Below are 13,303 nucleotides of genomic sequence, written 5' to 3' on the forward strand. Positions count from 1 at the left end.
ACCTTAAGGCTGATAATCTAATGCTCTTCCATCCTACGTTAGTGTGCATAGCAAGGGAAGATGCTAACAAAAAGCTAAACTATGTGCTTACTTCCAAGAGAAAAACAAAAACAAACCAAGAAACCCACAAAAACCAAAAGGACTCTGGAAGATTTAGGTATGTAATAAAACAAAATGTACTATGTGAATACAATTTTAAGTATAATGTATACAGAAAAAGAATACAATTTTTTAAGTATCATGTATAATGTACTTATCTGGAAAGATAGAGGGGATTTTTTTTTTTTTTTTTTGCCTAACTATATTCCAAATTTCTGTAATACATATTTTGTGATAAAAAATAAACAAGTATTTTACCACCTGAGCTACCAGGGAAGCCGAAAAATAAACAAGTATTTTAAACAAAAATAAAAGTTTAGTTATCTTAACTATGTTTATCCTCCTAATCTGTTACAAGTTTTAAGAGGTATTCGTACCTTCAGTTCACTACCTAGGGGGACAGAATGTTTCTGGCAAATCTGTAAAATGAATTCTTATTATAAACTTAAGTGTAAAAGGTGTGAATGTGAAATGGTACAGCCAACCTGAGTTTGAGTAGGCTCCGGGAGTTGGTGATGGACAGGGAGGCCTGGCGTGCTGCCGTCCATGGGGTCGCAAAGAGTCGGACACAAATGAGCGACTGAATTGAACAGCCAACATGGAAAACATTATGGAGGTTCCTCAAAATATCAAACACAGAATTATCATATGATCTAGCAACCCCACTTCTAGTGTATACCCCAAAGATTTGAAAGCAGGGTCTCAGGCAGCTGTACACTAATGTTCAAAGCAGCATTATTCACAACAGCCAAAAGATGGAACATTCAATTGTCTATCAACAGATGAACAGAGAGACAAAATACGTATCCACTGGAATGAATAAACATGGGTACAATGGAATGTCATGCAGCCTTGAAATGAAATACTAACACACAATAAGGATGAACCCTTAAGACATTATGCTAAGTAAAATATGCTAGACACAAAAGAATAAACACTGTATGTGTCCACTTACATGAGATACCTAGAGTACTCAAATTCAGAGACAGAAAGTAGAAAGAGGTTGCCAGGGCCTGGGGGAGGCAGGTATGGGGCGTTAGTAAACAGGATACAGAATTTCAGTAGAGATGATGAGCAAATTCTAGGGATTGAGAGTGGTGACACTGGCATAACCGTGTGAATGGACTTCATGTCATTAAACTGTGTACTCAGAAACGGTTTTAAAATGGTAAACTTAATGTTATGCATATTTTAACCACAAGTTTTAAAAATCAAAGAATGGTCCCATGGGCTTCTATCAAGTCTGTATTAATAAACTCAAGCATGTATTTTTAAAAGATAAATGTAGAAGAGTTTCAGAACTAAAAAATAATTTAGGAAAAGTATAGTCATAATTCTGTCTTGGGAAGGCAAGCTCAGATTAGGGAAATTTTGAATGGAACATTTCTACTCATCAAAGAAATATAACCTTCTTAGAGCTTTCCAGTACATACAGCAATTCAAACTAGACCAAACTAATTGCTATGATGAACAGGTCCTTCCAGGACTTGATTGATAATCATAAAAAATGAGTTCCAATTAGCATGCCCATTATGCTAAACAGTTACTTGTGAAGTTCAACAAGATAGTGATTTTTTTTACAACATTATTTTTAGCAATTATTTTATTTAGGAAATACTTTCTCATAAATAGCACTGATATGTTCAGAATGAAGTACCATTCATTGTACATTAATAGGTGAATCAATTTTTTTTGGCTATATGGATATAAAATAAGCATGGAAGAACATAAAAGACAAATGGAAGCAGAGATTAGAAAGAGTTTTACCCTCTCAAGGGCTTCCTTTATGGTTCAGCTGGTAAAGAATCCCCTGGAGATTCCCTGGGGAAGGGAAAGGCTGCCCACTCCAGTATTCTGGCCTGGAGAATTCCAAGGACTATATAGTCCCTGGGGTCACAAAGAATCAGACACGACTGAGCAACTTTCACTTTCACACTTTCAAAGGATAATATGCCAACCCACTCAGATATCTGTATTATCTCTGCCACTAGAAAATACATCCTAAAAAAAAGCATATACACCCCATGTTGCCACAGACTGACTCTGTATGCACTAGGACCACAGATCTGTATCATTCCCTGGGCTGGCTTTTCCGAGCGACCGGCACTGTCCCTCAGAGTTGGTGGCATAAGCAAGAGACGGTGGTTTCATTGTACGCTCTGAAAGCAAATTCAATCAAGAGGACAGACACAGATCTTCCAATTATAGAAAGCTGCATTAGACCTGGAGACTGAGGAGTACGCAGCAGTCAACCTTCTGATCCCTCTAAGAGCACGTCTGCTTTCCTTTCCCCTAAGAACCGAGTGTTAACGGAGGGTGTGGGGAAGGCACTGTTTTACTGATCTAGCAAAAATATATTTGAAAATGTTTAGAATTTTTTTAAAAAACAGGAAATGGAGGAAAATAATACAGGAAAACTTTCATACTGAAAGTTTCTGATGAAATAATGGACTCAATACTAAACAATACCAGAAATCTAGGGTTGCCTTGTAAGCCAGCCCTTGGCGTCCACAGAGACCTCAACCCCAGAACTCTAACCAGAGGTATTTGGCACAGAAGAGACTGATGTCACCGATGGGACTTCACCACCCGCCCACCCCCAACCCGTCTTCTGCTCATCCGAAAGCTTGCTAAGGAAAAGAGATTATAACAGAGTGAGACACCCAGCAGAACGGGTTAGCTCCGAGACTCTGACTCCTCTGGCTGAAGGGGCATGAAGTGAGACTGTATCTCTTTATCACGGAAGCTGATATCCTCTCAGGAACAGGAAGGACTCTGAGTGTTGGAACAACCCATCTAAAATGGTCTGTGTGTTCCTCAGCACACCAACCATAGCCAGGTTTAGACAACATTCAGAAACAGTCATGGCAAATATGAAAAATGATTTTTTTAATTGAAAAAGCTTTAGAGCACTGACGTAAACTGAAGATCCCTAGTAAAGGTTTCTCTATTTTCATAAACTGGATGGGTGATGATTTTAATTATCAGTTTAGTTGCTAGGCCATCTTAAAATAGGGCTTTATTTATAGTTAATGAGCTATTGATAAAGTTTACGATGTCTTACAAGAAAGCACTACCATTTGATAATGTCAACAAAATGATAATATATATTCATTCTTCTGACTCCACATACCAATAATGCTGGGGAAAATCATAAAGCAATAGAATCATGACCCCTGCCTCTGAGAAACTTTAGGACTAACGGAAAGTCAATCCTAGTAAGTGGAAAACTAAAATGCAAATACAAGTGGAATAACTAAGTAAGCAATGAGACAAACATGCCAACACACAGGTCAGGTGATACCTGTAAATGGAAAAAAATTATGTGCACAACAGTTACAACTATATAAAAAACTTGTGTTTTTTTATATCCCAGAAACCGGTTATATGAAGTTCCAGAAGTCAAATTCTCTCCAGCATATGACAAAATGAAAGCATTTCCTCAGTGAAGCTCATCCAGGTTTCCTGCAGGAACAAGTGTTTTTTTATAGCCTCCTTTTGTCACTAGTGTAAGTTTCCATTTGAATACAAAAGATTTAGGGCGTGGCCATCTTTCCCCATTTTTGAGTAAATTATATTTCAATTCTAGGAAGGCTTTCAAACAGAGGAATTCTAGGGCTTGGGATAAACTTTTCTGAAGCACAATTTTATAACTTGTTGTGTCTTGTATCTATGCCACAACACAAGCAATTCAAAAACTCTGAAGTTACAGAAGAGCCACATGTTACTTTTCCTATTTTCTTCCACACTTATTCTGATGAGCTTTTTGAGACCCAGCAGATGCTACAACACTGATCTTGACACCAAATGTATTTCCCAGGTCCAGAGTAGCCTCCAGAGAATGAGCCCATTCTCTGGAATGGGCTTAAATGAGCCCATTTAAAAATCTTTTAAATAAAAAAACACTTCTGTTATGTAATTATTTTATACTGTTAGGTTAATCGTTTCCATGATTGCAACTGTAATTACCTTTTATTTTTTTGTCTGGCTATTAATTGATGAAAACTGGTAAATATCTTTTACTACTGTGAAAAAAAAAAGTTACTTAAAATCATTTAACCCAGATTTTCACAAATTTACTTGCACACAGAACGCTTATACAACAAGATAAAACACATAAGGAACGTTAATAATTACCTTTCCCAGGTGCCTAGATCCTGGGAAAGAAAGGGCACTGGCTAAAAAATTCAAGTCAAATTAATAAGAAATTAAAAACAATTATAAAATAATAAATTGGTATTTTTACTACTTCACCCTTTAAAAAACACACTTGAAAACTATTTCATCTATTCTCTGATATAAGCCTTGCAAAGAAGCAAAGTTTCAGAGACTGGCTGAGACACTGATACTCAAACAGCTGAACAACCGTCATTCACTTCTCTTTTCTGCAGTATTACTGGATGGCATGAATGAAAATTGGATACAGAAATGGCAACCTACTCCAGTATCCTTGGCTGGGAAAGCCCATGGACAGAGAAGCCTGGTGGGTTACAGTCCATGGGGTCTCAGAGTCGGACATAACTGAGTGACTCTCACTCACTCAAGAATGAAAGAGTAAGAAAGAATGCCCCGAATACTTGACAAATTCCACAAAGACTATGGGACCCTAAGAAGGAAGTGTTCTCCAAAGGAGTTTCTGCCATCCCTCATCAAGACGCCTCTGTGCAGGTGACAAGATACTCCTCCTCCCTTCACTGAAAGGCCACAGGACTGTTCTCTTTCTTACTGAGATTCCCTTTGGCCTCATCAGCTTCATTCAAGTCCATTACTCACTGAAGAAGACAACTGTTACTTCTCACCCACCAACAGGTTACCTGATTTGAAGTTCAATGTGCAATAATGGCCTCAGGAAGTGATTCTTTTTTTTTTTTTTTTTAGGAAGTGATTCTTAAGCCTCATCCTCCAAGAGGCTGCATTCATGTCATTGCACAGAAGCTTGAGGCAATTCTAGGACACCTGGGAATCTGACAGCCCATTCACTGTAAGTGAAGAAATCATTTTACAGAAGCCACATGCTCAGGTTACCAAAGCAAACCAGCCAAGTGGACACAGCACCAGCAACAAAAGAGGATAACATTCAGGGTTGTGAAGCTATGCTGTTTTTATGACATACTTTTATTTTCAAAGAGAAAGTGAACATGAAGTCACTCAGTCATGTCCGACTCTTTGTGACCCCATGGACTGTAGCCTACCAGGCTTCTCTGTCCATGGGATTTTCCAGGCAAGAGTACTGGAGTGAGTTGCCATTTCCTTCTCCAGGGGATCTTCCCAACCCAGGGGTCGAACCCAGGTCTCCTGCATTGCAAGCAGACGCTTTTACCATCTGAGCCACCAGGAAAGTCTCTTTTATTTTCAAAAGGAAACCAGAAAAGAAATCTCCATGACTACAAATAAATTTTTTCTACGCTTCTATTCTTTGTTGCATCAAGCACGCAGATTTAGCAAAACAGGCCGCATAAAAATAGACAAGTTGATAATTAAAGAAATGGATGGGCCCAAGTTCAAATCTATTTCTGGTGTCATGAACCTCTCCTCTGGGGACATCTCTAAAATGATTTCACCTACTACCCTCCACTGCATGAAGAGTATCCCTGTGCCCTGTGATGGCCTAAAGCCAAACTACAATTCCAGCAATGGACAGGCAGAAGCACGCTATATTCACTCTGAAAGTGTTTACTGGATGTCCTCTAGGTAAACAAAACACAGAGCCAACACTCTCGCCCCCAGCAGAACTGCATGGAATCAGGGCGGGGAGGGGTGGGTTTCCAGGCACAGAAATAGATGCTAACCACAGCGTGGCCACGCTTGCCACAAAAAGCCTGTTTGCTATTCAGTCACTCAGGCGTGTCCGACTCTTTGCGACCCCATGGACTGCAGCAGGCCAGGCTTCCCTGTCCTTCACCATCTCCCGGAGCTTGCTTGAACTCATATCCATCGAGTCAGTGATGCCATCCAACCATCTCATCCTCTGTCATCCCCTTCTCCTCCTGCTCTCAATCTTCCCAGGCATCAGTGTCTTTTCACGTGGCCAAAAAGCTTAGTCTATCCAAAGAGGAAAACGTAACCACCAAAGGAACTCAGGCACAGAAGTGGCGTGATCAGATGTGTGTCTGTGAAGGAAACTTCGACAGATGCAGAGACTAGATGGGGATGATGGAGGAGACACATCCAGGGCCTAAGGTGGCTGCAGTAACCACGGAAGAAAGAATGGAAGTCTATGTCAGGGAAACAGAAGTGGAGAAAACCACCCAGAGACAGATTCAAAAGCATTCTGTAACTGACTGAATGGGAGGAGGAAGCTACATAAGGGAAAGGCAGAGCCAAGGCTCACACTCAGATGCTCGGCTCAGGCAACGAGGGATCCTTAACAACCACTCAAGATGGGACAGAACACAGCAAGTTTCAGGGGGAGATGAGGAATTCTACTCTGGGCATTTCAGCTACCTGTGGGATACCAAAGTGGGTATGTAGAATAGACAGATTTATAAATCTGAAGATCAAGGAAGAGATCTGCATAGATATGTACACATATGTATAACCAAATCACTTTGCTATACACCTGAAACTAATACTGCAAATCAACTCTACTTAAAAAAATAATAATAATTTTTAAAAGAAAGAGATCTGGATTGGAGACTTGGAAATCTGGCACGAGATCACTCAGGAAAAAGCGTGTGGAGTAAGAAGAGAAGAGGGTCTCGGACAGAACTCAAAGCAACTCCAACAGCAAAGGCACAAGCTGTTCATGACAGAGGCGGGAGGAAGAGACCGAGCAGGAAGAAAACCAGGAGAAGAGTGTCACAGAAGCCTAGGGACGCAAAGGAGGCAGCGTCTGGGTCGAATGCTGCTGAGGCCAGACAAGGTGAGGACTGAGAAAGGTTGGTTGGATTTACCAAAAATTACCGGCAACTGTAAGAAGAAGCCTCAGTGAGGCCGTGGGTGAATAAGGCCAGGTGGCGACGGTATGAGAGCAAGTGAGAAGTGAAGGACAGATCTCACGAAAAGGAATTTAAAAGGCTGGAGGTAATTCCCTTCTTTATTGTTCTCTCTCACCTACTGAGAGTCTGCATTTTTTCAGTTCCACCAGTTCCAGTTTCTCCATCTTATTGTCTGTCTTTGTCATTATAATCACCCTAGTGGGTCTGAGGTGGTATCTCACTGTGGGTTTGCATCTGAGCACATTTTCTTTCATCAATTCTCCCTACGAATGAAGAGGGAAGGCTTTCTGTGGAGAGTAAGAGGGGAGGTAGCAACAAAAGATGGAGCCAGCCAATAAAAAATAAGGGTAGGACCTCCCTGGAGCTCCAGTCCTTAAGACCTCACCTTCCAATGCGGGGGATGCAGGTTTGATACCTGGTTGGGGACCTAAGATCCCACATGCCTCATGGCCAAAAAACCAAAACATAAAACAGAATCAATACTGTAACAAATTCAATAAAGACTTAAAAAAAAAAGGAAAAGGTCTATATCAAAAATCTTTTAAAAAAGGGGGGGGGTGGAAAAGTCTGAAGTAGCCCCGAGGGAGGATGGGAAAGAACACTGATCAGGGAAACCTAAAAAGATGCTAAAAAAAAAAAAAAGAAACTTAAAAAGAGTCCACCGGGAGGTGGAGGCTGTAAGTCTCTAAAAGCACTCATCTGATCTCCAATGAGATTTTCTTCTCCAGAAAAGAGGGTTTTTTCGATTTTTGTGTTTTTGTTTTTAACTGAGCCAGAATTGGAATGAAAAGCTGCTCAGATGATTTTTTTTCATTTAAAGACAATAAGGGACTTCCCTGGTGATCCAGTGGCTAAGACTTCCCAATCCCAGTGCAGAGGGCCGAGGTTCCATCTGTTAGGTAGTTAGGATAGGGAAAAGGAGTCCAAAATGGTGGTGGCTAAAAGACCTGGAAGGGAAAAGCCCACGAAAATAGAACAAAGGAAGGTCCGAGGACCAGAGTGAGAACCTCAGGTAAAACAACACTCCTGGCTGGCCCAATTTACATAAGACAGGCCCACGGACAGAGAAACATATAAAGAGAGGAGCCAAAGCCCTCTTCTCTCTCTCTCTCTCCTGCGTGATGGGGCCATCTTCTCTTCGCGTCTTTGGATCGATGTGCCCTCATGCCTCAAAGATGGGTTTTGCTGCTATTATCTAAATAAATAGAACTGTAACACTGAGCTGTAACACTGATTTATTTGAGAGCTATAACACGGTCTGTCCTCCGAGAGCTGTGACCCGCTGAGGGGGCTTCAATGTCCGTCACTCCAAATTTTTGTTGTGACTGAGACAAAGAACCGAGGAGCATACACTCTCGTGACACATCCCTGGTCAGAGGACTATTAACAGATTCCACGTGCCACAACTAAGATCCTGTATGCCAAGACTAAGAACCTGCAGAGCCAAATAAATAATTTTTTTAAAGGCAGTAAGAACTGCCCCTGAAAAATCCATCAGTGGTTTCTTGAAGTCCTATATCATATTCATTAGAAATGACAGCTTGCATACAGTTCACTCTCCTTGACCCTTGAAAGCAAAGCACTTCCCAGACTTGGTTCACTGCAGCAGATCTCACACCTGTACTTAGGACTACAATCATGATGATGCCACCTTCATCAAGTGGCAGGCTTCAAGGAACACCACACATCCAACATCTCAACAATGGGCAGTTCCTCTAAAACATGTCAGACACTGCCATCACCAAGTGTTAACTTAAGACTGATAACAACAATCACATATACAAATAATAACCAATTACGTAAAAGAAACTCTCTTTTGACTTAACCATCATCTAGCAGAGTACAAGATATAGCAGCCATGCTGGGCTTAGTGGCTCAGTCGTGTCCGACTTTCGACCCCATGGACTGCAGACCACTGGGCTCCTCTGTCCATAGGAATTCTCCAGGCAAGAATCCTAGAGTAGGTAGCCTATCCCTTCCCCAGGGGGTCTTCCCCACCCAGGAATTGAACCGGGTCTCCTGCACTGCAGGCGGATTCTTTACCAGCTGAGCAACCAGGGAAGCCCAGACATAGCCGTAGTCTTCATTAAACTGTACTTAATTCAATTAGTGCATCCCTATGTAGTATGAAATAAAGATGTAATTAATTGAGAGACTTATCTTTAAAGCATGTCACTGCATATGTTGACCACAATCTTGTGCTCATGGATCCCATCTTGGGACGGCCTTACACGTGAACCAGATTCATACCCAGGGTATGGTACAAGGTGCTATGCTGTTTCAGTTATATGTTGCTGAGTAACGTGTCATCCCAAAACTCGGTGGCTTAAAACAACAGCAATTTGTCATTTCACTCAATTCTGTGTTTTAAGTGGGCTCAGCTGAGATCGCAGGCACTGGGTGCTTAACCAGGGTTGAAACAGACCAGGTAAACTCTCTAGGTGGTCTTTCTCCACCTAGTCTAGCTCAAGCTAGCTGTTGGCCCCCAAGAGAGTAAATGCTCAAGCTGCCAGGCTCCTAAGGACTATGTCCAGAACAGCACTTCCACCACATTTACTGGTCAAAGCAAGTGACATGGAAAGCCTAGGTTCAGAGGGAGCAAAAACAGACTCCATCTCTTGAGGGGAGGAGGGGCGGGATATGGAGAGGGGAGGAGTGGAGGGATGGGAGAAATTGCTGGCAGTCACCTCTAGAACACTCTGCCACAGCTGTAGACAGCATTATTGAATGTTTTCAAGATACCACTTGAGTTCAGGATTGAAGCACTAGAGAGGGTATGGACTTTGTCTGTTTCCAAAACTCAAACTTTTTCTTAAGCATCAAAAAGAATATTTGGGCAAAAATATTCTTTTTCCCCCCTTGTGATGCTAAGCTCACAAAAGCCATGGAATCTTCTCTTCTGGGACTGTGGGATGGAGACAGACCATGAGACTTCAGGAATGGTCTGAGTATAATCTTCCCTAGATGGGATTCATCATTTTCTGAAGTCATTTCACAACTTAAAATATATAATGTATGCATGGGTATGATCTTAAAAACATTTCTATACTAAATATATATATAAAGAGAGGTCTCCCCAGCTATTTTAACTCTTTCCATTCAAACTCAAGGATCAGAGAGGGAGGTGGGAGGGGGGACCGGGATGGGGAATACATGTAAATCCATGGCTAATTCATTTCAATGTATGACAAAAACCACTGCAATGATGTAAAGTAATTAGCCTCCAACTAATAAAAATAAATGGAAAAAAAATAAAAATAAAATAAAATAAAAACAAACTCAAGGATCAAATAGATTTGGCTAAGTACTTCAATACTCAAGGCTCTTCTAGGCTCAGGAATGGACTAAATTTGAGTATCACAGTACCTTTTACAATACGAAATCTATCTGAACAGAGCAATTCAGTGTACCTGTTTTGTAAAAAGAACTTATAAGGGGATATATGTAGACATATAGCTGATTCACTTTGCTGTATGGTAGAAACTAACACCACATTGTAAAGCAACTATACTTCAAAAATTTTTTGTTTTTTTTTAAAGGACTTACACCCCAAATATTAACTTGTTCTCTTTACATGATACAAATTACAGGTGATGTACATTCTTCTTTAATGTCTGCCTGCACTCGACATTCCTTGAGGGTCCAAACCTTGTTTTCCATGCCTGTCTTACTGTTTAATGCAGTACACACAGAAGGAACAGTGTAATAATGATAAAAAAGATGTTTCAGTTTCCTTCTGTTTCATTTTCCCCACTCTGACTTTCAGATAAAGGAGGACACTGTCTTGGACTTCCCAGCTTGAGCTGTTGATTATTAAGATGAAGCCAAGCTTTTGTTGGACACAGAACACAGAGGCAACTCTTTAAACAATTTTAAGGATTTTTTTTTTAAGCTGCAAACTTGATAGCACTGATTTTTATAGCAACCTGCTTTCTGAAGGTCTCAGAACTTGATCGTTTGGATCACCTAAAAATCACTGCAGAAATCTCTTTAAAGATGAACACCCTTCCTCTTCAACAGAAACGCTGGGAGGGTAGCAAAAAAGGACTAGAAGTATTAATAAATGGACTGATTTGCACAATGGATTAAAAGATATCCATTCCACAGATTAACTGCCATATTAATAGACTCTCAATACACCTATTCAACCCTGAAGGCAGTCCAAAGAGGTGAAATTTCACGAGTGCTCACTACAAATAGATACTTGCTAAAATTTAAAGCACACCACACACTGTTGTCAGGTTCAAATCATTTCCCCCATTCCTTTCGGCATTATATACCTCGACACTTTCATGTTCTAGCCCACAACACACACCAGCTTCAGAAACTCAATTTTTGCCCCCAAGAGCTATAATCCTCCCTCCAAAAAGAATAAGCCAAAACCAAATAGGACTATGAATCTGGGTTTTCTTAAGTGTTATGAAACTGCTTTATAAAACTGTAATCCCCAGATGCAGAGTTCTGCAGCAGATGATTTCGGAGTGTCTCACGTGCAAATAAACATAAAAAGTCACTTAGAAGAGCAGAATAGAGCGTGCCTAGACGGTCATCTTAAACAGAGCAGACAGCTTAACCGAGGCAGGACTAGAGAAATGTCTTTTCACTCGGTTCATCGCAGTCCTGGACCAAAGTCCCTATTAAATAAAACCAACCCCTTTGCTGGACTCCGTGTTGCGGGGGAAAGGGAGACGGTGCAGAGTATGGCGACCTATTGAGGCTTAGGAGCAGATGCGAAGATCTTGGCAAGGGCCGAGGGAGGACCGGGAGAGTCGGCGGGGAGGTCTCCTCTCTCCCAGACAAGCGCCCAGAGCAGTGCCAGACTTCAGCTCCGAGCAAAACCTCGTCTCCGCAGCTCCCGAAAGAGAGGGAGCGGGGAAAACTTTCCAGAGCTTCCCCCCCACCCCGTCCCTCCTCCTCCTCCTCGGATGAAACGCCAGCAGAGGCGCTAACAGTGCGGGGCCGGCCGCCCATCACCCGCCCGGCTGCAGCGCCGGTGGACCGGGGGCCTGGGGACCCGGGCCCGGGGGAGCGCGCAGGAGGAACGGGGCGCGCCGGCCGGGCCCACGGGGAAGGCGGAGCGAGGGGAAGGGGCCTCAGTGCGCTCCGGCCCGCGCCCAGCCTCCCCGCCCCGCCGGGGTACCTGGGAGGCCAGCCGCGGCCGCGCGCCGTCCCACCAGGCCGAGCCGCCGGGACCTCGGAGGCGTCGGGGCCCGAGAACCTCCGGCGAGTGGCGGGCGAAGGGGCGGAGCTGGAGGGGGCGCCGGGGGCCGGGCCGCCGGGTCACGCGGCCCGGGCCGCCTCACGTGACGCCGCGGCCCGCCGCCCGTCGGCCCCGGGCAAATCCGCGCTCCGGGCGGGCTGGGAGCCCCGAGGCTTTCGGCCCCGGCCAGCGGGCGCGGGGCTCCCCGAGAAGCCGAGTGGCCGTCCGAGGCCAGCCCCCAGGCTCTGCGGAGAGGCCCGGTCGCGCTCGGTGACTGCCGGCACTCGCAGCGGCTTTGTCCTGCCTTTCTGCTCCCACTGCCGTTCGTTCTGGATGATTGGCCGTGGGGAGGAGGTCGTCCAGCCACCCGAAAGGGGCCTAGGAAGGACACATTCGGCTGGAAACCCTTCTCCCGGCCCCAAAGCGCGCCTGCCCACGGGGCATTACTTAGGGGCTGCTGCCAGGGGCAAAAGGCCTTACAGGAAGGACTGGTACTCCAGAGATGTCTCTCCCCCGAGCCCCCCAGCATCTCTCATTTAATCTACGGTGGACAAGCACCTGAGGCCCAGGAATAGAGAAAGTGGCCCCTGCACCAAGATCAGAAGGAAGCAGGGAGGGAGTACAGGGCCCCGGTAATGGAAGGAAGGCAGTGGTACCTCGGATGCAGGCTATCAGGATAGGAAGGGACCTAAGACGGCAAATGACCCTTTATTTATTTGTTAAACATGAAAAAAAAATAAATAAACAGGCCGGGAGTGGGTATGCGAACTGCTGCTCCATCCAGCCTGGCATCCATCACGACCACGTGTGTGGTGTGTGCGTGCGCGTGCATCCTCAGTAGTCCAGACTGTCCGACTCTTTGGGACCCCATGGACTGTAGCCCCCACCCCCACCCCCGCCACATCCGTGGGATTTTCCAGGCAAGAATACTGGAGTGGGTTGCCATTTGCTTCTCCAGGGGATCTTCCCCACCCAGGTACGCGAAACTCGCATCTCCTACATTGGCAGGCGGATTCTTGACCACTGAGCCACCTGGGAAAGCATGGAGACTGCAGTCACCTTTATA

General features: G+C 43.9%; 1 protein-coding gene across 1 annotated transcript in view; it reads right to left on the reverse strand.

Annotated features, from left to right (window-relative positions):
• The window catches only part of RCBTB1 (RCC1 and BTB domain containing protein 1), a 50,577-nt gene extending 38,312 nt beyond the window's left edge, over positions 1–12,265 (reverse strand). The window contains exon 1 of the mRNA XM_070471263.1: positions 12,178–12,265. The gene's annotated coding sequence lies outside the window, so the exon portion shown is untranslated. The remainder of the gene's footprint in view (positions 1–12,177) is intronic.
• Positions 12,266–13,303: the final 1,038 nt, after the last annotated feature.

This window comes from Odocoileus virginianus, chromosome 8 (assembly GCF_023699985.2).
Source record: "Odocoileus virginianus isolate 20LAN1187 ecotype Illinois chromosome 8, Ovbor_1.2, whole genome shotgun sequence".
Taxonomy (NCBI): domain Eukaryota; kingdom Metazoa; phylum Chordata; class Mammalia; order Artiodactyla; family Cervidae; genus Odocoileus; species Odocoileus virginianus.